A 26,843-nucleotide genomic window follows, 5' to 3' on the forward strand; every position below is an offset into this window, starting at 1 on the left:
AGGATGACACTAATGTACCTTAAGGTCAGTAACTGTTGACTGAACTTCAGAGGCTTTTATAACTTGAGAGAGTCACACAATGAGGTCTTGATTTATGGAGAGCTCATCCCTTTATCAAAGTAAGTATGCAGCGTTGTGTCTCTCAGCAAGTTAGGCCTGGTTCTTCAGAGTTAAATCCAAGACTTTTAAAAGATCAGGTTTCTATCTTTTATCTGCCACAATGTTGCTTGATAGCTTGGATAGGTACCCAGTGAGCCATAAAAACAGAAATTAAGAAAACAAGGAGGTGCTCCACTATTCAACATAATGTCAACTGATCGACTAAATGGGTGCTTTGTTCTCAAATTCTTGATTTCTTAGGCATGAGAAATATATCTAAATCCTTCCTGTATATACTTAATAGTCTGGCCTCAACTGCCTTCTGAATTAAACAATTCTTCGGGGTCCATAAGACCATAAGACATAGAGGAATAATTAGGCCATTCTGCCCCTCAAGTCTTCTCTACTGTTCCATTATGGCTGATTTATTATCTATCTCAATGCCATTATCCTGCGTTCTTTGATACCCTGACTAATCAAGAACCTATTGACCTCCATCTTAAAAGACACTTAACAACTTGAGTTTACAAGCATTCGTGGCAATGGATTCCACAGACTCACCACCCTCTGGCTAAAGAAATTCCTCCCTATCTCTATTCTAAATGGACATCTCTCTATTCTGAGACTGTAGCCTCTGTTCTTAGACTCACCCACAATAGGAAACATCCTCTCCACATCCACTCTATTTAGGCCTTTCAACATTCAATAGGTTTCAGTGAGATCTATCGTGTATTTAATATTTTATATTTAAGTAATCTTGTATATATAGCATTATACAAATTCCCTTTCTTGGGATTCAGCACCAACCTGATTTTCCCAATCTACCTGCATATTGAAATCCCCTATGACTATTGTAGCATTGCCCTTATTACAAGCCTTTTGTATCTCCTGTTGTAATTTCTATCCCACATCCTGTCTACACATAGGACACCTTGATATAAGTTCCATGTGGATCTTTTTACTCTTGCAGTTTCTTAACTCTACCCACAAGGATTCTACATCTTCTGATCCTATGTCACCTCTTTCTAAAGAATTGATTTCAATTTTACCAACAGCCACCCCACCTCCTCTGCCTACGTGTCTGTCCTTTTCAATACAATGTGTGTCCTTGGATGTTAAGCTCTCAACAATGAACTTATAACCATATAACAATATAACAATTACAGCATGGAAACAGGCCATCTTGGCCCTTCTAGTCCATGCTGAACGCTTACTCTCACCTAGTCCCATCTACCTGCACTCAGCCCATAACCCTCCATTCCTTTCCTGTCCATATACCTACCCAATTTTTTTTTAAATGACAAAATCGAACCTGCCTCTACCACTTCTACTGGAAGCTCGTTCCACACAGCTACCACTCTCAGAGTAAGGAAGTTCCCCCTCGTGTTACCCCTAAACTTTTGCCCCTTAACTCTCAACTCATGTCCTCTTGTTTGAATCTCCCCTACTCTCAATGGAAAAAGCCTATCTACGTCAACTCTATCACTCCCCTGCATAATTTTAAATACCTCTGTCAAGTCTCCCCTCAACCTTCTATGCTCCAAAGATCTTCTTTTAGTCACGACTCAATAATGCCCACAATGCCATAGTTTCTAATTTCTTACTGCACTACAAGATCATGTATCTTATTCCATATACTGCGTGCGGTCAAACACAATGCAGAGAAATACAGTCCTCTATTCATCATCCTTTTCAATTTTGCCCCCATGTTACACTTCAACTCATCCTACTCCTGCAATTTTCCCCTCTCACCTGCCTGTCCTTCATCCAGTCTCATTACACAGTACATCGACTTGTATACCAACTACCCCATCCTCAGCTGTATCACTCTGGTTCCCACCCCCCTACCAAATTAGTTGAAACCCTGCCCAACGGCTCTACAAATCCTACCTGCAAGGATATTGGCCCCCTGAGGTTCAGGTGTAACCCATCCTTTTTGCACGGGTCATTCGTTCCCCAGAAGAGATCGCAATGATCCAGAAACCTGAAGATCTGCCCCCGAACCACTGCTTCAGCCATTCATTCATCTGTGCTGTTATCCTGTTCCTGGCCTGACTAGCAATCCAAAGATTACTACCCGGAGGTCCTGTTCTTCAGCATCTTCCTTAACACCCTATGCTCATTGTGCAGGACCTCTTTCTACTTTCTTCCAATGTCATTGGTGCCAAAGTACACCATGACCTTTGGCTTCTCACCCTCCTTCTTGAGAATCTTCTGCAGCTGTTCTGGAACAGCTTAGCCCCTAGCACCCGGGGACCAACACAGCATCTTGTTGTCTCTCTCACGGCCACAGATTCTCCTGTACAACTCCAACTACCAAGTCTCCTGTCACTATTGCTCTGCCTGAGCTGGGATCAGAGGAGGGGGAAGGGAGTTGGTGGGATCAGAGGAGGGGGAAGGGAGTTGGGGTGTTCAGGGAAGGTGATTATGTGGGAGGAAGGTGGAGGCTCCGAGGATCCATGATGTGACAGTGAAGCATGAGAGACTTGGGATTTGAGAGTGATGGTGGGAGAAGGGAAGCCTGGGGTCCAGTGCTAGTGAATAAAGTCTCAGCCCGGAGGTGCTGGCAGTCAAGTCCCGGCTGGAGCTGGAACTAGAGTCTGCGTAATTTGCAGTCCAAAGATATCCAGGGTCATAGGAACCGATATTGATGGTGGAATCTGGGTTCTGGGTCCACTTGGGGTCGTCGGAACGTTTTGACCACACTAGTATCACTGGTGCAGAGCTGTCAGAGCCGGGGATGGAGTCGACGAGATCTGTGGTCCTGGGGTGTTGGATTGTTGAGCAGGAGGCAGCTGGGATTGCAGTCTGGGGGAACTCAGGGCTGGTAGAACTGGAGTTGGAGACAGCAAGATCTGTGTTCTGGAGGTGGGTGATCTTCCGATCCTTACTGGATGTGAGGAAGGCGAAGAATCAGCAGTTGAAGGTGTGGATACGGTGGAGGATGAAATGTCAGAGAGGTTCATGATAGGCAGAGAAGAGAAAGGCCCAGAGCTGCGGCAGAGACTGAGACAAAGACAGGGCCACCAGGTATTTCCACATTGCGGAGAGGGTGGAGCGTAGAATTCAGAGGGAGAAGCCGTCAATCAAGGATGGGGCAGTTGGTATACAGGTCGATGTATTGTACCTGGGATCCTCGGTGGGTCCAAACAAGTATTAAACACCTGTGCTAATCAACTGGCTGGATGTTTGCTGAGATCTTTAACTTCTCACTTCGGCAGTCTGAGGTACCCACCAGCTTCAAGCGGGTTTCAATTATACTGGTGCCCAGGAAGGGTGTGGTGATCTGCTTCAATAATCATTGTCCAGTAGCATTTACACCTACAGTTCTGAAGTGTTTTGAGAGGTTGGTGATGAAACATATCAACTTCTGCCTGAGAAGTGACTTAGATTCTCTCCAGTTTGCCTACTGGAGCAACAGGTCCACAGCAGATGCCAACTCATTGACTCTTCACTCAACCCTGGAACATCTGGACAACAATGGTGCATTCATCAGGAAACTCTTTATTTGCTATAACTCAGCATGCAATGCCATCATCCCATTAAAATTAATCAATAAGCTTTAAGACCTTGGCCTCAATACCTCCTTGTGCAATTGGATCCTTGATTTCCTCACTTGCAGGCTCCAGTCAGTTTGCATTGGCAGCAACATCTCCTCCATGATCTCTATCAGCACAGGTGCACTTGAACCTAAGGGGGCCAATGTCCTTGGAGGCAGGTTTTCTAGAGTTGTCGGGCAGGGTTTCAACTAGTTTGGCAGGGGAAGAGGAACCGGAGAGATATGGCTTAGCCCTCCACTCTACTCTCTTTACACTTGTTACCGTGTGGATAAACACAGCTCCAAGACCATAGTCAAGTTTGCTGACAACACCACCGTCATGGGCCAAATCAAAGGTGGTGATGAATCAGCCAATAGGAGGGAGACTAAAATCTGGCTGAATGATTCCATAATAACAACCTCTTACTCAATATCAGCAAGGCTAAAGACCTGTTTATTGCCTTCAGGAGAAGGAAATTTGAGGGCATGAACCAGCCCTTATCAGGGAATCAGAGGTGGAGAGGGTCAGCAAATTTAAATTCCTCTTTGTTCGTGTTTCAGAGGACCAATGTCCTGGAATAGAAAATCCAACAAAGGGTAATGGATACAGCATAGTCCATCACAGATAAAGCCCTCCCCATCGTTGAGCACATCTACGTGAAATGTTGTTGCAGGAAAGCAGCATCCATCATCAGGAACACCCGCCACCCAGGTCATACTCTCTTCTGGCTGCTGCCATTAGGAAGAAGTACAACAGCCTCAGGACTCACACCACCAGGAACAGTTACTAGCCCTCAACCATCAGGCTCTTGAAACCAAAGGGGAAAACTTCACTTGCCCATCATTGAAATGTTCCTACAACCAATTGACTCACCTTCATGGACTCATCATCTCATGTTCTTAACATTTATTGCCTATTTATTTATCATTATTCTTTATTTCTTTTTCTATTTGCATAGATTGTTGACTTCTGAACACTGGTTGAACACCCAAGTTGGGCAGTCTTTCATTGATTCTGTTATGGTTATTATTCTATTGACTTATAGAGTATGACTGCAAGAAAATGAATCTTATGGTTGTATATGGTAACATTTATGTTTTTTGATAATAAATTTACTTTGAGCTTTGAAGAACCATGGCAAAGGATTCACATAGATTTTGCAGGTCCTGTAGAAGGCCATGTAGTCTTGGTCATAGTGGGCTCAAACAGCAAATAGCCCAAGGTTGCCATCATGAAGAACACTACATCTGAAAAATGCACTAAGGAGTTAAGTTCCACCTTTAACCATTTTGGGCTTCTCCAGCTTGTAAGTGACAATGGTCCACAACTCCTGTCTGAAAGTTCAAAGCATTTATGGAAGCAAATGTTATTCAATGCATTAAGTCAGTATCATTATCATCCAGCCACTAATGGCTCTGCTGATTGATTTGTAAGCAATGAAATAAGCCCTCAAGAATTCAGTGGGAAGTGTATCCCACAACAAGCATCTCAGCATTTTCTTACTGACATACCGCAACACACGTCATACCACCACCAGAATGGCTTCAGACACTTCAATGATGAAAAGGCAGCTTTGCACCTGGCTTTACCTGCTTGGACCCCCGAACACAAAGCAGATTGGGTTAAATGAACAGAAAACCCAAGCAGAGAGACAAGCCAAAGTGAAGTACAGAAATTTCACAGCAGGACTACTGGCCCTGAACTACATTTCTGGAACCGAGTGGATACCTGTGATATTGGTGGCACAAACTGGTCCTGTGTCATACACAGTGGAAACTAGTAACCACAACATCTGGAGAAGGTGTGTTGATCCGATGTTGTCCACTTCTGAGGCCACTGAAAACCAACACAAGCTGACCAATTCAGATGCAGTTGGAGAAACGGGACAGGATTCAGAGACAACGACTGCAGACCCTCCGTTAATATTAAATGACACAGCCAGTACTCTCCCATCACTTGTGCTCTCTGAGGTGCCCACTACTGTCAATGCAGTACACAAGCCAAGATCTATACATGCACAACCAAGAGATAAAATTACTTTAGCATCATCTCCAGGTCATTGGCACCCTCACATGACCAGACAGTCTTCAGATTGACTCTTTAGTTTAGTGGCTAACCTTCAGCACATGGGGCTGAATAATCCCCAGGGTTATGTATGGGAATGGAAGCAGTCTACCCTCCTTCCCTAGTTTAGAAAAAATTGCTGTTGGTTGAATTTGATAATTAATTCATTGAATGTTAATAGTTCAGCAGATGGTCTGTATATGGGAAAGGAGAGCAACACTTAAAATAAGGGGGGCAGTGATAAGTTATGTATTCATGTATAATTTAATGCTTACGGGGTGCTGTCAAGCTTCACTGTGTGTTATGGACTAAATGTGAGAAGGTATTCTGGGTAGATGACCTTCAAGCAAAATAAACAGTTGCATGCTCGTTCCTCAGCTCTCCATCTCTCGTGTGTGTTACTCAGAGTCATCCGGCTTACCAGTACCTCAAACATAGCATGCACAATTCAAACTGGAATTGTTAAAGTCGAAGTTGACTTTATTGTCATTTGCACAAGAACCTGCAACCGAGGTGCAATGAAAAACCTGCTTCCAGCAGCATTACAGGCATACAGCATTCGAGAAGCAGCATACACAAGAAAACAACACACATAAAAGTTGCTGGAGAGTGCAGCAGGTCAGGCAGCATCTCTAGGAAGAGGTACAGTTGACGTTTCGGGCTGAGAACCTTCGTCAGGACTAACTGAAAGAAGAGCACATCCTATTCTCATTCTGATATGTCTATTCCACAGCTTCCTCTACTGTAAAGATGAAGCCACACTCAGGTTGGAGGAACAACACCTTATATTCCGTCTGGATAGCCTCCAACCTGATGGCATGAACATTGACTTCTCAAACTTCTGCTAATGCCCCGCCTCCCCCTCGTACCCCATCCATTATTTATTTATATACACACATTCTTTCTCTCTCTCTCCTTTTTCTCCCTCTGTCCTCTCACTATACCCCTTGCCCATCCTCTGGGTTTCCCCCCCTCCCCCATTTCTTTCTCCCTGGGCCTCCTGTCCCATGATCCTCTCATATCCCTTTTGCCAATCACCTGTCCAGCTCCATCCCTCCCCCTCCTGTCTTCTCCTATCATTTTGGATCTCCCCCTCTCCCTCCCACTTTCAAATCTCTTACTAGCTCTTCCTTCAGTTAGTCCTGACGAAGGGTCTCGGCCTGAAACATCGACTATACCTCTTCCTAGAGATGCTGCCTGGCCTGCTGCGTTCACCAGCAACTTTGATGTGTGTTGCTTGATTTTCCAGCATCTGCAGAATTCCTCGTGTTTGCATATACAAGAAAAACTGAAATTCAGCATAAATTTATACATAATTTTTACAGGAAAGAACTCAATTAGAACAAAGAAAAGCGAAGTCATTTTAATGCAGGGTGGTCATAGTGTCGTTAAACTGTAGTGATTAGGATTGTGCTATTGGTTCAAGAGTCAGTTAGCTGAAGGGAAGTAGCTGGTCTTGAGCTTGGGTGTGTGAGATTTAAGACTTCCCTCTCTCTTGCCCGATGACAGCAATGACAAGATGGAGCGTCCCAAATGGTGGGGATCTTTGATGATGGATACTGTATTGCTTTCTTGAGGGGCTGCCTCCTGTAGATATAACTGATAGTGGGGAGGAATGTGTATTAGGCAGAGTTCTGATTGTGCATTACAAATTGCTGTACCAGATTATGACCCAGACACTCTCATATCTGGATTGTAACCTGTAGGTTGGGCGTATAGAAGCCGAGTGATTTCGGTTTTGAGGCTCTGAAGTCTGGACTGGTGATCGAGTGACAAGAGTTTGAATTCACCATACCAGCTGCAGCTTTAATTTAAAATGATGCAATAACTCCAGATTGCAAAAATCTATCAATGAAATTATCAGATGATTATCAAAGCAATTTTGGTTCCCCATGTTGTTCAGTGGAGACAGTAGAGTCATAGAGTCAATGAACACTACAGTACAGGAACAGGCCCTTCGGTCCATCTAGTCCATGCTGAACTATTATTCTGCCTAGACCCAACAAATTGCACCTGGACCACAGCCCTCCATACTCCTCCCATCCATGTACATTTCCAAATTTCTCCTGAAGGTTGAAATCAAACCTGCATCCCTCACTTCCTGTGGAATCTCATTCCACACTTTGAGTGAAGAAATTTCCCCTTATTTTCCCCTTAAACATTTCACCTTTCGCCCTTAACCCATGATCTAGTCTCACCCAACCTCAGTGAAAATAGCCTGCTTGTATCGATACCCCTCATACTTTTATATAGCTCTATTAAATCATTCTCCTAGGCTCCAGAGAATAAAGTCCTAATCCATTCAAACCTTCCATATAAATCCTCAAGTCTCGGTAACATCTTGTAGCTTTTCTCTGCATTCTTTCAAAACTATTCTCTGCATCCTTCCATAAACTACAGAAACCAGACCAACCCAGGCCTGCAGAAGGAAAAAAACTGTTTTCAATTTTTTGAATGTAATTAGGTACTGCTTGACTCAACCATATCACCTATGATCTTATCTGCCAGGTATTCTGCAATGGCTTTAATGTTTCTGAGTGAGTCGATGGGGTTCATTCCAAAGGATGTTTGCAACAATTTTTAGCAAAGAGGCAGGAGAACCAGACCAACCTAGGCCAGCAAAGAAAAAATTGTATTTAATTTTATGAATATAATTAAATAATGAAGATTGATGAGCATACTGTTTTTGACATGGTCTGTATCAATTTCACCAAATCCATTTAACAAATTCTCAAACAGCAAATAGGATCCAGAGGACAGGATCCTAAACATTTTATTTCTGGTTCCCATTCCTGTTCTGACATATCGGTCCATGGCCTCTTCTTGTGCCTCAATGACACCACCCTCAGGGTCCACCTTATATTCCATCTGGGCGGCCCAACCTGATGGCATGAATATTGATTTCTCCTTCCGGTAAAAAATTTCCTCCCCCTCCCCTCTTCCTCTATTCCCCACTCCGATCTTTTACCTCTTCTCGTCTGCCTATCATTTCCCCATGGGTCCCCTCCTCATTCACTTTTTCTTATGGTCCACTCTCCTCTCCTATCAGATTCCTTCTTCTCCAGCACTCAACCTTTCCTACCTACCTGGCTTCACCTATCACCTTCCAGCTGGCCTCCTTCGCCTTCCCACCTCCTTTTTATTCTGGCATCTTCCCCCTTCCTTCTCAGTGCTAAAGAAGGACCTCAGCCTGAAGCATCTACTGGCTTCGTTTCCAGAGATGCTGCCTGACCTGCTGAGTTTCTCCAGAATTTTCCTTTGGATTTCCAGCACCTGCAGTCTTTCTCGTATCCAGGGGAGAGGGGTAGTTTGGACCCAAAATTAGTTGAGTGGCAGGAAGCAAAGATGAGTGGATGAAGCAGGGGACACTACCTCAATAAGTATATTTAAGACAAGATTGGATAGACCTTTGCATAGTAGGGGAATTAAGGGTATTGGGGAAAAGGCAGGTAGGTGGAGATGAGTCCATGGTCAGATCAGCCATGATCTTATTGAATGGCAGAGCAGGCGTGATGGGCCACAGGATCTACTCCTGCTCCAATTTCTTACCTTCTTATGTTCTTATGATAGGTAAGACTTTGCAGTAAATCCCCCTGGTTTCCATGGTATGAACCAATGATTTAAATTTAATTTCAAGGAGCAGCATTGCAGATGGTGCAAACATTGTACGGAGCAAGAATATATCAGAGGACCGTCAAGAGGTGAGAAAATTGGGATCAGCCCAGAAAACTGTTGGGTAGGGAAAGTTGGAAAGGCATACATGACAAGGAGTTTATGGAAACTGGCAGATAAGTGAAGAGTACACAATAATATGAGTGTATGGACACAGGTCCCCACATTTAACATTTAAATTTAGACAAATAATTTGTGACACACTTGAAACTCAGAGGATTTTTAACTTATTAAATATTTCAAAATTACAAAAGATTTGTAAACTTCAAAGGATTACCAAACATAGATAAAATTATTATAAACTAACAGGTCATACCAGGAAGTTGCAGATAATGTCATCCATCAGAAACACCAAAGGCTGACCAGAGGCTCTTCTTTCTGTCACCCCATGTTTCTGTCATTGTTACTGCTAACTGCTCTCAAACATTTATACTGTTTTGCCTCTAATTGATTTCTTCTTCTTCTCCTCCTCCCTCTTCATCTTCTTGTCTTCTTCATTTCTTCCTTTTGTTGTCTTCTTGTCTTCTTCTTTGTCTTCTTCTCCTCCTCCTGCTTCTTCTTCTCCTCCTCCTTCTCCTTCTTCTTCTTCTCCTCCTTGTCTTCTTCTCCTTCTTCTTCTTCTTGTCTTCTTCTTCTCCTCTTTGTCTTCTTTCCTTCTTTTTCTCCTCCTTGTCTTCTTCTCCTTCTTCTTCTTGCCTTCTTCTTCTTCTTCTCCTGCTCTTCTTCTTCTTCTTCCTCTTCTTCTTCTTCCCCAAAGAATCTGAATCTTTCTAGCATATTCTTCCTTCCTTTTCAGTCCTGAAGAGGGATCTTCACGTGAAGCTGCGACAGTTTGTTCATTTCCATAGATGCTGCCTGACCTGCTGAGTTCCTCCAGCATTTTGTGTGTGTTGCTTTGGATTTGCAGCATCTGCAGACTTTCTCGTGTTTATCTTTTCCTATTAGTCACCTGAAACTTTGGAACATGCCTGAATGATCTGTGACTGGATATTTTTGAACCATTTGTATAGATATGTAAGAAACCATAATATCTGCACTGAATGACATAGCCTGCATGTGATGCTTTCAGGTACTTTGGTCACATGAGGTGAATACAATGTTTAATTAAGCCGATGTGTTTCACTTAAAATACTGGCCAATGAGAACCTCATTGTTCACTTGTTTACGACAAGAGGCTGAGCAAGAAGTATTGATAAAAATTTAACTTTGTCAAAAACAACTTTTGACTTGGAGAGGTCATGTTGCTGTGTTAGAAAGCTCAGGTTAGAAATAAGCCCCTTGGGACCTGGAAAGTAAATATTCATTACACTCTTAGCCAAAACACACATAATAAGATTTATTATCACTGACATATATGTCATGAAATTTATTATTTTGTGGCAACAGTACAGTGCAAAGCCATAAAATTAATATGAATTACAAAATTAAAAAAACTGGTGGCTGAGGGGAAGAAGCAGTTCCTGCACCATTGAGTGTGGGTCTTCAGGCCCCGGTACCTTTCCCTGATGGATCTAATTGTCATGTTACCAACAGAGGAAATTGAATTAAAATCCCTAAAGTCCCTAAAGTGTTGCTATCCAAGAAGTTGTGCTTTACTTGTTTATTTATTATTATATTTTATTGTATTTATTATTATTATTTATTTTTTCTCTCTCTGCTAGATTATGTATTGCATTGAACTGCTGCTGCTAAGTTAACAAATTTCACGTCACATGCCAGTGATAATGAACCTGATTCTGATTCTGATTCTGATTCATGAGAAGGCAGAGGTACGGTGTCTTCTTGAACTGCTGCAGCCCTTAAGGTGTCGGGATAACCCCTTCCCCCCAATGAGTCACAAACTGGTGGGGTATTTTGAAAAATGCTTTCATTTACAAATCTCTGCCTCTTTATGCAGTTCTGTTTTGAATATGAGAAGAGGCTGAAGACTAGACAACCCAGTGGAGAATCTCTTCAGAACACTGTGAAAATGGGTCTTGTCCCAATTCCCAACGGCAGGAAGCTAGGGTTGAGAATGTGGAAGATGTTGTGCAAAATATGTTTCCTTTACAGGATTTGTGATTCAAACTGAGCCTAAAACAGGGAACAGGAGCCTCCTTAAAATTATTAATTTCATGGCAGTTGATATCTGTTGGAGTGCTGACTTAAGAAAATGGTTAAAGCTGAAACAAAAAGAACTTGATTAACATGGGAACTAAACTCTGACATAAACACAATACTTGTCTGGAAGTCTTTCCAACAATGATAAAAACTTACTGAAGGGAACACATATTGAAATGACAAAAATTGGACATTATTTCTATGTATTTGCATTGTCAGACTGTTGCTGAAGTTTTAGGGAACTTCATTTATTCCACCCCCCCCCCACCTCCCCTGCAGAGCTGATGTGAAGGTACTCTCCTGTATTCTCCCCATAATATTAACGCTCTGGCAGAGAAGATAAAGCAGAGGTTTGGTGCTGAGTAATTAAATTTAAGGTTTTTACTTGTCATTATCAGTACACAGGTGTAAAGAAGAACAGAATGATCTGATGCAGCATATAAAAAAAATAAGCATTAAGAGCACAATATCAAAAACAATATAAAACATACTAAATATAAATACATAAAATAAGATTAACTCATATAGTACATAGACTGATGCATGTCCATAAAGTGACCCAGGGTCCAGGATTATCTCTACGTAAGGTGACCCTGAAAGGAAATGATGAAGTAATGGTGCCGGGGAGTGTGCCGGGATGGGTTAATGGGTGAAGGTGTTGATCAGCCTGATGGCTTGGGGGAAGTAACTATTTTTGACTCTGGCGGTCCTGGCGTGGAGGCTGCGTAGCCTCTTCCCTGCTGGGATTGGGACCAACAGTCCATGAGCAGGGTGAGTGAGATCCTTCATAATATTGCTAGCCTTTTTCCAGCACCCTCCTGTATATATGTCCTTGATGGTGGGTAGGCTGGTGCTGGTGAGGCGTTAGGCAGTTCTAACTACCCGTTGTAGAGGCCTCCTTTCTGCTGCAGTGCAGTTTCGGTGCCACGTGGCACATCATGTTAGGATGCTCTCAACTGAGCATCTGTGGAAGATCGTGAGTATTGATGTGTGTAGTCCAGCTCACTGCAGCCTCCGGAGAAACTAGAGGCATTGGTGAGTGTGGTTGACTGTGGAGGATGTGTTCCTGCACCATGAGAGTTTGTGCGAGATGTGCACCTCCAGGAGTTTGAAACCGCTCACAGTTTTGCCTACTATGCTGCTGAAAAGAGAGGTGTGACTGGTGCGGGTGCTCTAGAAGTAGGTAACTATTTTGGTAATGTTATTGATATTGATGAAGAGATTAGTTGTCTGGCACCAGGCCTTGAGTGATGACTAATTTAACTTGGCTGGGATAACAGTGAGAGAGATTTGCATTGAATCTAAAGTGGCTGCACAGACCTGGAAGTTCTTCATGTCCCTCGCCATCCAAGTCATTCTCTCTTCTCGTTCCTACAGTCAATGAGGAGGCACAGGAGCCTGAAGACTCACACTCCACATTATAGGAATAGTTTCTTCCTCTCTACCATTGGATCTCCAGATGGTCCATGAACGCATGAAGACAACCACGCTACTCCTCCTTTGTCCTGTTTGTTTATAATTTTTATAACTTGAAGTAATATTTTTATGTGTAACACTGTACTGCTGCCACAAAACAACATACTTCTTGAGATACTGTATGTCGGTGATAATAAATCTGATTCTGATCCTGAGTCTGGTGGGCAGTGCAGGAACGAGCTTTGCTTGCCGTTGCACCAGAGATCCAAGGCATCGCTCTACTCATTTGTCCCCTCACATCATGGCCTCAGGAGCCAGACAAGGACCAGGAAAGGCTAACAACTGTTATAGGAGATTGAGATTCAGATCACTATTTCCTAATTTTGTTCCTAATCTTAGGAAGGAGTGTCCTATTTCAGTTGATAGTCACTGTGATGCATGTTTATGCAAGTGCTGGTGTGCCTCAGTGCTGCCACTTTTCAATCGCCAAGAGACCTTCCTCTGAAATTGTTCTTGTACACTTCAAAATTAGTGATAAGTACAGTTTGTTTCTCAAAGCATGTCACTGTAAACTGTTGGAAAAAATACCTCCTTATTTTTGCAGTGCTGAATATGTCAAACAGTGAGGCTGAGAGACAGCTGAATTTGGCAGGCACTGCACACAGAAAGCATGGTCAGAAACTTTACCTGAGACTGTGAAGGGAGTGCCAGAAAGAGGATAACTTCTGCTTCACATTTCTTCTCGATCGTTCTGTTCTATATCTAGTAGGTGATTAGCATGGCACCAAGAGCATAAACAATCAGGTCGTTCGCCAATTAAAATCATGTAAAACTGCAATGAAAAAAAGGCATACAAAGAAACCAGGAACACATATAACATGAACTGCAAAGTCCTCTAAAAGTGAGTCCATTCCACAAACCACACCAATTAAACCTGGGCCAAGACCCAAGGATCCTGCACCTTCTTCTGGCAGCAGTGAGGGAGAAGGAGACTGGTTAAACGCAGGCAGATGGCACTGAACACCCGCTTGCTTTCTGCTCTTGTCCTCATTGATTTCAATCTCACTTGATGCTTTATTTGGGGTGATCGGTGAGTAATGGAGCCGATCACGGGTTCGTGCTCAACCATTAGGCCGCATACTCTGTTTTCAACCTCGCTCTCAACCACACCGAATTCCCTCGGAGACAGCAGAAGCACCAGGTCGCACATTTGGCCCAATAACACATTAGTTACAGGCTCCAATCACACACAGATTAGTAGTAGAAGTATATTTAAAAGTAGAGGGAGAAGAAGAAGACGTTTTGTGAACTTTCTGCAGGATGTCGCTATTAGCCGTGTTGGTCGCTGGCACCATCTTGCAAATATACCCAGTGACTTGGCCTCCCCCCACCTCTGTGGCCACAAATTCCACTGATTCTCTGCCCTTCTGGCTGAAGAAATTCTTCCTCATCTTAGTTTTAAATGGATGTCCCCATATTCTGCGGCTGTGTGTGTGGTTTTATCACTCACAAAGGCAATCACTGTACATGTTTGATTCAATAATAATTTGAAGACTTCAATGGAGTCAGGCTGACATTTGAGATCATTCTAAGAGGTTCAGTTCTAGATGAGGAGAAAAACCGTATGAAGCTCTCATGGACCTTTACTAATGGCATTTAGAATATGATGTGTCATTCTGAAATTCCTATGGTAATAAAGACATTGAAAAAGGTGCAACAATCTGTGCAAGAGTGAGATAAGAATGCAGAAGCTGAGAGTTGATGGGGTTTACGACTGAATTCTATTATGACGCTGTAATGTATGGATCTATTTCTTTTAGAGCAATAACCTCCCCCCCCCCTTAGCACTACATATTGATCTGTTTATGCATGTGCTGTTGTCTATGTATGCACATTGTTTTCCCTCTCTCTCACTGCAATGTGACTTTTCCAGTTAAAGCCATCTCCCACGTGTGTGCTCTTATTTAATTGACATGTAGTTATGCATAGACACAAGCGGGTGACGAACATGAGCCTCAGTGTTAGAAAAAATCATAAACTGCACTGACAGTTATGGGATGAAACAATGAGAGTTAAATAGAACAAGAAGGCTGTCACAGACGCTAACAAATGCGTGAATACTGCACAGTACATGGTAACAGTGAAAGACCCATGGAATTTAAAGTGAAAATAATGTGGCGATGGCTTCAGTCGGGAAAATTGATAAATTTGGTAGCTCTAATGGAGGTTACGGGTTGTAAATCGAGAGGTTTGAACTGTATTATAACGCGAACAACATGGAGGAGCAAAAGAAAGCCCTTACGCTTCTTAGCTTAATGGGTGCAAGAACGTACACCCATCTTATGTAACATGGTAAACCCTGCAAAGCTAGCAAGCAATGTGTTCGATGAAATTGTTTCAATTTTACAAAATCACTTGAGCCCTAGACACTGGATATAGCTAAGAGATTTAGATATTACAAAAGGAACCAATCAAAAGATTTCTGAATACATTGATGAACTGTGCAAACTTTCTGAGTGCTTTGGCTTTAGAGATTGAATTGCTGTTCCATTAAGGGACAGGCTTGTATGTGGCATGCATAGTCAAAAGAGGCTACTGTCCAAAAGAGACCTAAACTTAGAACTGGCATTGACCATTGCAGTATCTTTAGAGACCACAGCAAGGGAGGCAGCAGAACTGCAGAAAAAGAAGTTAGAATGTGAAAAGCACAAAATGTTTCAGATCTTTGAGACTTTCCCAGTGGATCCCGAAGAGAAATCAAAAATAAATACACAAATACTATTGTAACGTGAGCATTATAAAAGTAAGTAATACTAATTAGGATAATGGTAATATAGCAATATTTTCGCTAAAAAGCTGTTTGTAAAGAGAGATTGTTTGCGGGTGGCAAGGGTTTAGTTCCGTTCTTTCTGCCCAGTGCGCATGTGTGTAGTTTCCCCGCCATGCACCGCGTTTTCAGCGTAGCCTGTGCTGCATCAAAGACCAATCAGATTAGATAAGAGTACTGACTGTCGCAAACATCAATATACGGCAGTGGTCCCCAACCTCTGGGCCGTGAAGCATGCAGGGGTGCAGCGGTAGTCGGGACGCACACAGCACATCTTTAACAAAAAAAGCCGGAATAAACAAGCTAATTAATTAGGTGCCGCCCGGCACATAAATGTCAGCTCAGATCAGAGGCAATGCAATCAGCAATCGCTTGTGATATCCTGACAGCATAGCGGAGGCTCCACGAAAGAAGGCGAAAACATACAAATTCCATCCAGAATGGGAAGAGGAATTTCTGTTTACCTTGGTGAAAGTCAAGTGTGTATGTATGTTGTGCCACCAAACACAAGCACTGACTAAGAGAGGGAATCTGGAGCAGCACCGCAACACCAACCACCAGGAATTTAAAGACACCTACCTCCCAAAGAGTGCAATTTGTGCCTGGAAAGTTGAGGAGCTGAAATCGGGGTTGAAGGCCCAGCAATCATTTTTCACAAAACATGCTGCTCAAAATAAGGCTGCTATTGAAGCATCATTTTGTGTAAGTCACCTTTTGGCTGAACACAAGAAGCCTTTTACAGATGGCGATTTATTCAAGGAAGCAATGGTCATTACCGCAAAGACTGTTTTTAATGACTTTAAAAACAAAAACGGCATCACAACTGCAATACATAATATACCGCTTGGCCCTGCAACAGTGACAAGGAGGGTAGAGTCACCGTCAGAGGACGTGGATATTTTTCACTACAGTTCAATGAATCCCTGGATGTAATGCAAACAGCTCAGCTTGTTGTATTTGTCAGAATGGCTTTCCAGGATTTTACAACAAAGGAGGACTTGCTCACTCTTTTGCAATTAAAGGAATGAACGAGAGGTGAGGATATTTACAATGAGTTTAAAAAAATATGTCCGTGAAGATGACATCCCCGTTCATAAACTGGTGGCAATTACTACTGATGGGGCCGAGGTGTGTGCGTTGGTTTTATACCACTAAAAGTCAGTGCCTACTTCGGGTCAACTTATCTATGTGAAATTGCATTTTCACAGATGAAAATTATTAAATCTAAGTACAGGAGCTGACTTACTGACAGACACCTCACTAAGGTTGCCAACTTTCTCACTCCCAAATAACGGACAAAAGTAGCAGTCAAATCCCGGGACATTTGTGCTTACCCTGAGAAAGACTACCATGACCATGAAGTCTTGCGCGGGCACCTGTGTGTGCATGTGTGTACGTGCCGATTTTTTTTTATCCCACAAATCGGTTTTGGCTTAATTTTCATCACTTCTACTTTATATAGGCTGTGTATTTATCATATCATTCCTGCTTTTACTATATGTTAGTGTTATTTTAGGTTTTATGTGTTATTTGGTATGATTTGGTAGGTTATTTTTTTGGGTCTGGGAACGCTCAAAATTTTTTTACATATACATTAATGGTAATTGCTTCTTCAGCATAAAGCATTTTGGCACGAAAGGTTTCATAGGAACGTTTTACCTTAGCAGGGAGAATACGGGACAGTTGGCAACCCTACACCTCACAGACTGTCTCAGACTGGCTGTCTGTAGTTATGAGCCAAATTTTAGGGAACTAGCAGAAAGTATTCAGCCCCAGTCATCACACTGAGTGCAAAAGTCAATTTTTATTCATTTATTTTTTGTGTTGAAATAAAATTAAATAATGAAACTTAGAATTAAAGTTGTGAAGTATTGTAATACTCTTAAAGAAAGACAGCTATGGCCTGTTTGATATGCTAGTTACAGTGTTTTCTTGCTTGAATTAATTTGAAAGTTTGACAAAAGTATTTTGTGTAATTCAAATACAATTCGCCCAAATAAAAGGCCTCAAATTGGAAGTACAATCTGAGCTGTTTTTTCTCTAGACGATTTAGTAGGTAGATCTTGCCTTTCACTGAGGTCGAGGTAGGGGATCTTGGGCTTAAAAAGGTTGGTGACCACTAACCTAGATCATTAACGTAGAACGTAAGAAGCAGCTGACCCAACACCGACCCCTGTAGGACACCACTAGTCACCAGCAGCCAACCCTATATTCCCACTCTGTCTTTTGGCAATCAGTCAATCTTCTGTCCTTGCTCTATCATTCCTGTAAGTCCATGGGCTCTTCACGTTCAATTGTCATTTAACGATACATGAATACCTATGAATAAAGTCAAACAAAACAGCATTACAATGGGGCCAAGGTGCAAAACACAGTATCAACAGTTATACACAGCACAAAGCACACATAAAACATATAAGATAGCAGTGAAATACAGACACACAAAAAAAAAGTCAAAGTCCCTGAGTCCATCAATGTTGCAGCAGTCTACTGTAGAAGACACTGTATCTTGGCTTCTGCTGAGTGAACACCGGAAAACATTATGAACTTCATCATGCATGCCATGCCTCATTGCCTCTGGAACTCCGATAGAGCACAACAGTTCTAACGCATCTCTCCTGGGTGCTGCCAACAGGTGACACTGGGGTTTGAGGTGCTGCAGTGAAACCTCTGACCGCAGATTACAGGGGGAATGGGAAGAATAACTCAGTGAGTGGGGAGACTGAGAAAACAGAATTGTTTACTATTAATGAGATGATGTACCAAGGAACATTTGAATAGGCATATTAAATCACTCTCCTGTTTTCTTCAGGCTGGTGGTGGAGAGGGTTTAGTGTGTCAGGTGATGAAATGTGTGCCACCATACACCCAGCTTGTTACCTGTTCTGATAACCACAGAATACTGGCTGTTTCAGTGCAGGTCCAGATGAAGGATCTTGGCCCAAATTGCTGACTGTTTATTCTCCTTCACAGAACCTGCCTGACCTGCTGAGTTCCTTCAGCATCTCATGTGTGTTGCTTCAGTGCAGGTGCTGATTAGCTGTGAATCCAGTATGGGAGCCATGGTAGAGATTGGGCTCTCACCCTGTGGATGTGACTTCTTTTGTTGTTTCTTCACACTCCTCTGGTGGGATTTGATTTCATTTTGGTTGGATTACTACACCAGAAAAATATTATAATGCCATAATACTGCAGAGAGAGTGAAACTGGTGTTATAAACCTGAATGATTTACACATTTAGTTTATAGTGTAAATAGACTGATAAATTCTTAGTGTAATAATGATCCACTGACAGATCCCATTGATAAGATTAATTCATTGGTAGATTCTATCTATAAAGCCCATGCATTGTTGGCCTCTGTTTATAATATCTATGATTTGGCAAATTATATTCATGAAGCATTGATTGTTTATATTATTAGTAATTCATAGTATCTATAAAATAATACTTTACAATTTTGAATAGTTGACAATTTAGTAATGCTCATTTCTGATATGTTTTGCTTATTTTCTCAAAACGTCTGCTGAATATATCTAAAATGTCAATATATTGCAGAGAATTCTATTAATATGTTACCTTCTTTCCATTCAGGGTGTCGGACAAGTTTCCACTAGAATTATCTCAAGTGAAATTGGTGGGGCCAAGCAGCATTACTCCAGCCAGAGCCTTGACTAGAAAAAGCTCCCCTCTCTAACTCAATCACTGCCTCTGGCAGCTACTGAAAGCACAGAGAAACTGTTTGTCATTGCAGGCTGTGCCAAGAAAAGAGGAAAGAAAGCACTTGGTAGGGAGGACGCACTTGCTCTTGATGGTGACAACTAGGACAGGCTCTTCCTTGGTTGGTGAATGCTTCAACCAGAACAACAATACATTCTATCTCTATGAATCTCTGTGGCACGTGGACAATATGGTGAACTTTCAAATGGGTAGGATAAATGATGTGGCCTTGTCCATCATCTATCGCGATCTGCTGCAGCAATTGATGCTCTGTGATCTATACGCTTTGGAAAGAATCCCGATCCCAAAGCCCCAACACCCTGTTCCGGCAACTCTCAAGCAAGTCCTTGTGTGAGGGCTTGGTGCCCATGCTAGCCAAGAGTGGAGAGAGGGAGAAGTTCTCCTATCACTTGCATCGTTGTGGGATACTCAACTTGACCTTGACTCCAGAAGCAGGTTGTGGATATGAAGACCATGTGAATAAGTCAGCTGGAGTTCATTTGACTGCTGGTGGAGCACCTGAAGATCTACCTTAAGATCATTCATCAGGTGAGGGACCCCACGGTTGTGCTGGCTTCTCGGATGGCAGCCTTCCTCAGTCATTTTGAAACATGGAAGAAATGGACCAAAGGAAAAAAGGAGCCTAATGACAAAGAGATAGATAAGGTCTGAAAGGACTGCAAGAATATCCGAGCCTCTGTGCAGCTTGGTATCAGCTTTGCTCAAGGATCGCTTCATACTTATGCGTTATGAGGACATTGCTCTAGAACCTGTGAAAAGGGTGAAGGAGAGGTACCACCTTGCTGGCATTCCCTTCGCACCTGAGGTCAAGGAGTGAATTGACAAAAACACCCGAGCTTCCAGGCCTGATGCCAGTACATACTCAACGTACAAAACCGTTTCAGAGCAGTTTCAAAATTGGTGGCTCCGTCTGCCATTCAGGATTGCCAGAATGGTCCAACAAATGTGTGATCCAGCAATGAAATTGTCTGGGTACAAGTTTGTCAAAGATGCCAGCAAATGCACATTAGTGATAGACCAATTGATTCGTAGAGATAGAAAGCTTTGCACAGGTCGGAGAGAAGAGTGTAAAAAAGGAGTGCTTCATGGGCTCGGTGGACCAATTGATTCACAGTTCATTAGCAGGAGCAATTAAAAGTAAAGCAGGGTCAAAGCAGAGCAGCCATTGTGTGAGTGGGCCAGTGCAGGAGTGGGAACTTGGGGCTTTGATTCAAAAGGCTTTGGTGGGGAGGCACAGGTAAGTAGCGGGAAAGGCTTTTGTCATGGTTGAATAAAAAGTCACTAAATTACAGCTAATTAACTAAAGCAGAGATGATACAAGGTCAGATGATGTGCTGTAGCTGCATGATAAGGGAGCTGGTGGACCCCATTGTGGATCCTGGTGACCACATCAACGGCAAGTGTTGGCTGCTGGAGGAACACAGGCTCAAAGTTGATGACCTGGAATCTGAGCTTCAAACACTGTGGCACATCAGGAAGGGAGAGAGTTACCTGGATTCTCTGTTTCAGGAGGTAGTCACACCCATTAGATTAGCTGCCTCAAATTCGGACTGTGGTCAGGAACAAGAGGGTGTGACTGCGAATGAGGCAGGTAGTGGGATCCATGAGACAGTGCTGGAGAAGCCTCAGCCCTTGAGCTTGTCCAACAGGTCTGAGATTCTTGCGCCCTGTGTGGATGAGAGTGGGGGCTGTAGGAAGGATGAGCAACCTAACTGAGGTAATTGAGGTTAGTATAGTCAGGGGAATAGACAGAGTTCTCTGTTGTGAGGATAGAGCATTCGAAAGGCTGTGTTGCCTGCCTGGTGCCCAGGTTCGGGACATCTTGCCTGACCTGCAGAGGAATTTGCAGTCTGAGGGGAAAGATCTAGTTGCCGTGGTCTATGTGGGTATCAATGCCATAGGCAGAACGAAGAAAGAGGTTCTGCTGAGGGAATTTGAGCAGCTAGGGACTGAATTAAAAAGCAGAACCAAAAAGGTGGTAATCTCTGGATTACTACCTGAGCCATGTACAAATTGACGTAAGGTCAAGAAGACTAGAGTTAAATGTGTGGCTCAAGGATTGGTGGGGAGAAGAAGGTTTAAATTCATGGGAAATCGGCACCAGTATTAGGGAAGGAGGGAGCTGCACCAATGGGACGGGTTTCATCTGAACGTTGATGGGACCTGGATCCTAACAAATTGCATAACTAGGGCTGTGGATAAGGCTTTAAACTAAATAGTAGTGGGGTGGGTTCAACAGATTAGGGAAGTATGGATAAAGTAAAAGAGAAAAGTGTGGATAAAGATAAAAAAAAGCAAAAGATAAAAAAAGAGAAAAGTGAGAGTGGAGTAAAGAAAAGTCAAGGGCAAAAGAGAAAAAGATTACAAGATTTTAAAAGCACAATGAGTGTAAGGGCACTTTATCTGAATGCCCGTAGTATTCGAAGCAAGGTCAGCGAACTTGTGGCCCAAATCAGTATAAAGGGGTATGATTTCATGGCCATTACAGAAACATGATTGCAGGGTGGAGAGCACTGGGAATTAAATATCCAAGGATATCAGGTAATATGGAAGAATAGGTAGGAAGGTAAGGGAGGTGGAGTAGCCGCTTTGAATTAAGGATAAGATCAGGGCGATAGTGAGAGATGATATAAGATCTAAGTAGTAGAATTTTGAATCCCTCTGAGTAGAGATTCAGAATAGTAAAGGGAAAAATCACTGGTGGGAGTTGTCTATCGGCCACGAAATAATAACATTACAGTGGCACAGGCAATAAACAGAGAGATATCTGAGGTATGTAAGACCGGCACAGCAGTTATCTTGGGGGACTTTAACTTGCACATAGATTGCGTGAATTCATTTGGTCGAGGCAGTCTTGAAGGGGACTTAATAGAACTCATATGTGATGGCTTTCTTGAACAGCATGTTACTGAACCTACAAGGGAACATGCTATCTTAGATCCAGTCCTGCGAAATGAGACATGTAAAATTAGTGATCTTGTAGTTAAGGACCCTCTTAGAAAGAATGATCATAGTATGACTGAGTTTCTTATACAAATGGAGGGTGCAATAGTCTTTTATCAAAACCTAGTGAATTATGCCTAAATAATGGAGACTACAATGGGATGAGAGAGGATTCGGCTAGTGTAGACTGGGAACACAGGCTGTATGGTGGGATGGCTTAGGAACAGTGGATGACATTCAAAGAGATTTTTCCCGGTGCTCAACAAAAGTATATTCCAGTTAAAAGCAAGGACAGTAAAAATGGGGAGAGCCAGCCATGGATAACTAAGGAAATAAAAGAAGGCATTAAACTAACAGCTCATGCATACAAAGTCGCCAAAAGTAGAGGGAAACTGGAAGACTGGGAAAACTTTAAAAAGTAACAAAGAACCACTAAGTGAGCAATGAAGAAAGGGAAACTAGATTATCAAAATAAACCAACACAAAATATAAAAATGCATAGTAAAAGTTTTTATAATTATATAAAGTGGATCGTGGTGGCTAGAGTGAACATAGATCCCTTAGAGGACGAGAAAGGGAAATTTATATTGGGTAATGAGGAAGTGGCAGAGGCTTTAAATGACTATTTTGTGTTGGTCTTCACGGTGGAGGACACGTCCAACATGCCAAAGAGAGATGTTATGGATACGATGGGAGGTGAGGACCTCGATAAAATAGCTATCACAAATGAGGTAGTGCTGAGTAAACTTGTGGGCCTGAAGATAGACAAGTCCCCTGGTCCTGATGGAATGCATCCCAGGGTACTGAAGGAAATGGCAGAGGTTATGGTTGAGGCTTTAATGATAATTTACCAAATTTTCTGGATTCTGGGCAGGTCCCAGCAGATTGGAACATGGCGAATGTCACACTGCTGTTCCAAAAAGGACGTAGGCAAGGGCAGGTAACTATAGGCCAGTTAGTTTAACATCTGTAGTTGGGAAAATGCTTGAAGCTATCATTAAAGAAGAAATAGTGAGGCATCTGGAAATAAATGGATCCATCAGGAAGATGCAGCAAAGGCAGGTCCTGTTTGACAAACTTACTGGAGGTCTTTGAGGATATAACAAGCACAGTGAATAGAGGGGAATAGACGGACATTATTTACTTGGATTTCCAGAAGGCGTTCAATAAGGTGCCGCATAAAAGACTTATCCATAAGATAAGGATGCATAGAGTTGGGGGTGATATATTAACATGGATGGAGGATTGGTTAACTAACAGAAAACAGAGAGTTGGGATACATGTGTGTTACTCTGGATGGCAATTAGTGGTCAGCTGTGTGTCACAGGGGTTAATGCTGGGCCTGCAACTGTTCATGATATACATTAACAATCTGGAGGAGGGGACTGAGTGTAGTGTATCTAAGTTTGCTGATGATACTAAATTGAGTGGAAAAGCAAATTGTTCAGGAGATGCAGAGAGTCTACAGAGAGATATAGATAGACTAAGTGAGTGGGCAAGGTCTGACAGATGGAATACAATGTTGGTAAATGCGAGGTTATTCACTTTGGAAGGGAAAATGAAAGAGCAGATTATTATTTAAATGGTAAAAAAATTGCAGCATGCTGCTGTGCAGAAGGACTTGGGAGTGCTTGTGCATGAATTACAAAAGGTTGGTTTGCAGATGCAGCAGGCTATCAAGAAAGCAAATGGGATGTCGTCCTTCATTGCTAGATGGATTGAATTTAAGAGCAGGGAGCTTATGCTGCAACTGTATAGGGCACTGGTGAGGCCACACCTAGGCTACGTCCACACTACGCCAGATAATTTTGAAAACGCCAGCTTCGAGTAAAAACGACAGGCATACACACTAAGCGTTTTTCAAAATATCTCTGTCCACACTAACATGGATATTTGGGCGAATCTCCTCTACTGGGCACGTGCAGGACACACAGAAAACAAGCAAAGAGGAAACTTAGTGCGCGTTTGTCCAGTTACAGAGTAGAAAAACTTCAAAGGAATTGCTCTTGGCTCTCGCGCAGGAGGACTTAAAACTTAAAAAAAACAAATACTGGAGCGTATGGAGGCAACCGACAGGGAGTTCATGGACAGTATGACCCAGCTGACGACAAACATTGAAAAACTGACTAACTCTGTTGCATTAATAAAGCACCTTGTTAAATGTATAAAACATGTCTGCATCAGTGTTATCTTGTATTTCCATACAATGTTACATTAGGCTGTTACACATCTATTGTCAGAGAAGTACTTGCATTAGTTGGTAAACCACCTTCATATAAGCAAGAACAGAAAACAGGACAAAGTGAGTATACTTATTTATTCAGTAAGCTATGGGTCAAAGTATTTGGTGAGTGCATTTCTAACTCTTCTGGCTTCAGTCTCATTGCCGTTTGTTCTGAAATTGTTAGATTATGTGGGGGGTTGTGTTCAAGAAAACAACGAAATGCCACGCTACGACCATCTGTTCCAGCACGTCATGACAGCATTTTTAAATAGTCAAAAAAGCTCACTTTACAATTTAACTCTCACGCTGTTCACACCGACTGCGTGTTATAACAGCCGTACGGCAGTGCTTGCGCAATACTAAGCAGAAGCAGAAAAAGCATTGTTGTTGTAGTGTTGTCATGACAGCGTTTTTAAATCTCTCCGTTTACCCCATACACACTACAACGGATATTAGGCGTTTTCAGATTTATTCACTTTGGTGACCGTTGCTGAAAATCTCTGTTTTCGGGGGATGAAAACGCCGCTTTAGGGTGGACGGAGGGTCAAAACGAAGAGAAAAAGCTTCGTTTTCAAAATTATCTGGCGTAGTGTGGACGTAGCCCTAGAGAACTGCATGCAGTTCTGATCTGCTTACTTGAGGAAGGATATACTGGCTTTGGAGGTGGTGCAGAGGAGGTTCACTAGGTTGATTCCAGAGATGAGGGGGTTAGCCAATGAAGAGAGATTGAGTCCCCTGGGACTGTACTCACTGAAATTCAGAAGAATGAGAGGAGATCTTTAAAAAACAAATAAAATTATGAAAGGGATAGATAAGGTGGAGGCAGGAAAGTTGTTTCTACTGGTAGGTGAGACTAGAACTAGGGGACATAGCCTCAAGATTTGGGGGAGTAGATTTAGGACAGAGATGAGGAGGAACTGCTTTTCCCTGAGAGTGGTGAATCTGTGGAATTCTCTGCCCAATGAAGCATTGGAGGCTACCTCAGTAGATATATTTAAGACGAGGTTGGATAGATTTTTGCACAGTAGGGGAATTAAAAGTTATGGGGAAAAGTCAGATAGGTGGAGATGAGTCCATGGCCAAATTAGGCATGATCTTATTGAATGACGAAGCAGGCTTGACAGGCCAGATGGCCTACTCCTCCTCCTATTTCTTATGTTCTTATGTTTTTAAAGATGCGGCAACACTTGCCAACAGATCTGCCAGTCTGTTCAAGAACAGAAACTTCAGAATAACCTAATTTAAGTAGAAGTTTTGATTGTCCTCCAGTCTTTGAAGGAATACAACTTATCATCAGAGAATAAGCTTGAAACATCTTCAAAGTGTTGAGTAAATTCAATATCTCCTAGATGGGTATTCAATGGCCTTATTAGGCATGACAATGACAGAACAGTTGCCTGAGTACAGCTGATAATGGAAACACATATATTATGCACACACATGAGAGATTTACTTAATAAGAGAATGATTATTTGAAGGAGGGGAGGAGAAGATGGCGTCGCGACGCAGCGCGTGTAGCCACTCCGAAATGATATCGTATTTGTAAGTAGGTACCGTGCACAATCCTGATTTGATGGAGGCAGACGTGAGAAGCACGGAGGAACATCTGGAGAAGCTTCTGAAATGTCCGCTTCGCTGCCGCTGCTACTGTGAGATCGAGGATCTCCGGAGGGGAAGGCCCCAAATCCTCGGCTTTGCCTATTGCCTGTTGCCGGGACCGGGGTTGAAGCGCTCAGCAGAGATGGTGCTGGGCGCTCAGTGTCGGAGGGCTGGTAGGAGGCTTGAAGTTTTCGGACGGACTCAAGAGTCGGCTGTGGTCAGGTGCTTCCAGGGTGCTGCATCGGCAAGTTTGCAGCACTGGAAGCTCATGGCAGGGAGAGTTTTTCTTCCTTCTACCGTCTGCATGAGATTATGGGACTTTTGAGAGACTTTAAGACTTTTTTTTACTGTGCCCATAGTCTGTTCTTTATCAAATTATGGTATTGCTTTGCACTGTTGTAACTATATGTTATAATTATGTGGTTTTTGTCAGTTTTTCAGTCTTGATTTGTCTTGTGTTTCTGTGATATCATTCTGGAAAAACATTGTATTATTCTTAATGCATGCATTACTAAATGACAATAAAAGAGGACTGCATTTCCTCATAATCTAATCTAAAGGGATGGATTAATGATGGTGTAGCAGCCTTAGAAGACACGAAAGGTACAGAAGGTGACCAAG

At 42.5% G+C, this 26,843-nt stretch overlaps 1 pseudogene; it reads left to right on the forward strand.

Moving 5' to 3' along the window:
• LOC134358482 (carbohydrate sulfotransferase 3-like) overlaps window positions 1-25,863 on the forward strand; it is a 52,839-nt pseudogene extending 26,976 nt beyond the window's left edge.
• The last annotated feature ends 980 nt before the right edge of the window (window positions 25,864-26,843 follow it).

This window comes from Mobula hypostoma, chromosome 18 (genome assembly GCF_963921235.1).
Source record: "Mobula hypostoma chromosome 18, sMobHyp1.1, whole genome shotgun sequence".
Classification (NCBI taxonomy): Eukaryota; Metazoa; Chordata; class Chondrichthyes; order Myliobatiformes; family Myliobatidae; genus Mobula; species Mobula hypostoma.